The sequence below is a fragment of the Tursiops truncatus genome, chromosome 5 (genome assembly GCF_011762595.2).
Source record: "Tursiops truncatus isolate mTurTru1 chromosome 5, mTurTru1.mat.Y, whole genome shotgun sequence".
NCBI lineage: Eukaryota > Metazoa > Chordata > Mammalia > Artiodactyla > Delphinidae > Tursiops > Tursiops truncatus.
The window spans coordinates 37,825,604-37,828,556 of NC_047038.1; the positions used below are offsets into that span (position 1 = coordinate 37,825,604).

Below are 2,953 nucleotides of genomic sequence, written 5' to 3' on the forward strand. Positions count from 1 at the left end.
AGTGAAACAGCCCCTCACCATGCCATGACTTCCAGGTTTCCTGCTCACTTCCCAAGAGAGAAAAGCGACCTTTGAATACCTCTCTGTGCAAGTGCTTTCAGTGTTGTCTCGTTTACCCCTACGACACAGCAGCACGGTCATTCCCATGTTATGGCTGAGCGACCTGACTCAGAGAAGTCAAGTAACTTGTCTTAGGTCACACAGCCAGGAATTGGACCGATTGCCCTCAATCTTTCCCCACACCAGGCTGCTTCCAGATCCAAGAGAAACTAAACTGCCGTTGTGGTACTCTCTCTCCATCAATGTGGTACCACTACAGAGACACACTCCCCTCTGAATTTTATAGGCGCAGGGGACAGGGGAGGTCTCCCAAACCAGCCGCTGCCTGTTGGCTTTCTGGCCTTTTAGAGGGTCTTGTGCTGGAAGAATCTGGAGAGGAAGAACATGATCTCCAGCATCAGAAACCCTGAGATGGATTGGTTTGGAGTCTCCTGAAAGCATTGTGAGCAAGAGGCTTCTTGATGTGCAGTAGCCGGTGGCCGCTGATCTAGCCACAGACAAATCTCAGTTCAGTATGGCCTTTGCAGCGGCTAAATAGATTTCAGGTCGTCCTACCTTTGTGGCTTGCGTGGGAGGGAGCTGAAGTCCCTCCTCGAAGACAGGACTTAGGAGTGAAACCCTGACTTCATGGCATCATGGACCCAGGTTTTCGACACAGACCCCTTGTGTGCTATAGCATTGAAGCACCACCTACGATGATGATCTCTCCCTTTGGGGGTTGGGGGTGTCAGCCCCTCAGATCCTCTGCTTCTCACCGTGACTATTAGTTGTTGGCTTTCCAACATCCTAAGAGAAGATGGGAAAGGTCTGTAAGGTTGTGGTTTGTGGCTTGTTATCTGTGGGGAAAATGGCGATTTTGGAGTAGCTCCTTTATGGGAATCATCCTATTAGAATGGAGGACTGTGAAACAATGGAAGATGTGTATATGGCTTCAGTGGAAACAGATCGGGGAGTCAAGGAACAGGTACATCTTTACGACACCAGGGGCCTACAGGAAGGTGTGGAGCTTCCAAAGCATTATTTTTCATTTGCCGGTGGCTTCGTTTTTGTGTACAGTGTGAATAACTTTGAATCCTTTCAGAGAGTGGAGCTTCTGAAGAAAGAAATTGATCGGTTCAAAGACAAAAAAGAGGTGGCAATTGTTGTGTTAGGAAACAAAACTGACCTTTCTGAGCAGAGACAAGCGGCCGCCGAAGTGGCACAGCAGTGGGCCAGGAGCGAGAAGGTGCCTCTGTGGGAGGTGACGGTCACAGACCTCAAGACCCTGATCGAGCCCTTAACCCTGCTAGCCCGCAAACTCTCCCAGCCCCAGAACAAAGCGAGCTTCCCTCTGCCTGGGAGGAGAAGCAAAGGCAACTACAGCTCTGAGAACTAAACCCTAGGGTGCACAACTGTCGCTTGAAATAGTGACTGCCTGGAGGTGTACGTGAACTCATGTAAAACAGGCCATTTCTATCTAGCTTTGGTCCCCTAGGAAACCCCTAGGGAAGTAATTTAATGCACTTTTAGTTATAATGCAGTTACTATTGCCTGACATGAAGTAATATATTTGCATTCTCCTTGTTTCAAACTTGTCCCTGAAATTAGCACCTTTGTTATCTATATTATGTTGGATTTGTCAAGAGAATAAAATAAAGTTTGGGTGGTATGCACATGTAAAAAAAAAAAAGCACCAAGGCAAAAATCAACAAATCCACTTCTTCCAGCCCTGGTATTAGGTGAAATGCCCACCAGGGCTTTTATTAGAATTGAAAATCAGACTAACTGTTCCAAATACAGGCCTTCTCTTTTCTTGGCTCCCAAGGAAGCCATAAAGGAGAAAGAGAGACCCAGCTGATGCAGGCTGATGGGAAAGGGGGGCATCCCAGAAGACTGTAGAGTTTTCAGATGTATGAATAATTTGAATAAAAATCGTTAGCAACATGCCATTTCTTCTGTGCCAAGAACAGAGTCCTCCCTTTATAAATATCCTCAGGGGAGCGACTGTGATGGATAGATGCTGGGGTTTGTAAAGGTGGATCCATTTTACTCAGTGGGTGCCAAGGCACCCGATAAATAAACCGATGATTATAAACCATCCCTTCAAAAGTCAGGAAGGAAACACAGGAAAACATTCACAGTAGTTTCCAGGAATGTGCCAATTTCGTTTCCTTCTCCTGTTCTATTTTTTTTTTTAATTTTTGTAATCATGAAAATATGTTAAAGTGAAAATTAAACTTTATTTTAAAATAAGTGCTTACAATGACTTGCAGCTTTTTTTTTTAAATAAATTTATTTATTTATTTTTGGTTGCATTGGGTCTTCATTGCTGTGCACGGGCTTTCTCCAGTTGCGGCGAGTGGGGGCTACTCCTCGTTGCGGTGCGCGGGCTTCTCATTGCAGTGGCCTCTCCCGCTGTGGAGCATGGGCTCTAGGGCATGCGGGCTTCAGCAGTGGTGGCGCACGGGCTTAGTTGCTCCGCGGCACGCGGGATCTTCCCGGACCAGGGCTTGAACCCGTGTCCCCTGCATTGGCAGGCAGATTCCCAACCACTGCACCACCAGGGAAGTCCTGACTTGCAGCTTTTGAGTTGCCTCCCAATGTGATGCGAAGCAGCCTATACGATTTGCCAGGCAATCCTCTGGAAACCATACCGTAGTCTCATTTGATGTCACGCGTTCCGATCCGCTCTGCTAATATGTAATTTGATATACTTTTATTTAATTAAATACTTTAAATACTTTTCCACACTAAGTAATCAAATCAACTTATTTTAAAAATAGATACACCCTTTTATAAGAGAGTTATCCAAAAAGACAAACTCAGCTCAGCCTTTGGGCAGGAGTATCACAGAGTCCTGGTGGGGAGGTTTGAATGGAGAAAGCGCAGTGTCAGCACTGTGACATGCTTTCAC

The 2,953-nt window shown here is 46.2% G+C and overlaps 1 pseudogene; it reads left to right on the plus strand.

Moving 5' to 3' along the window:
• The first annotated feature begins 856 nt into the window (after positions 1 to 856).
• On the plus strand, positions 857 to 1,435 carry LOC101326551 (NF-kappa-B inhibitor-interacting Ras-like protein 1; annotated as a pseudogene).
• The last annotated feature ends 1,518 nt before the right edge of the window (positions 1,436 to 2,953 follow it).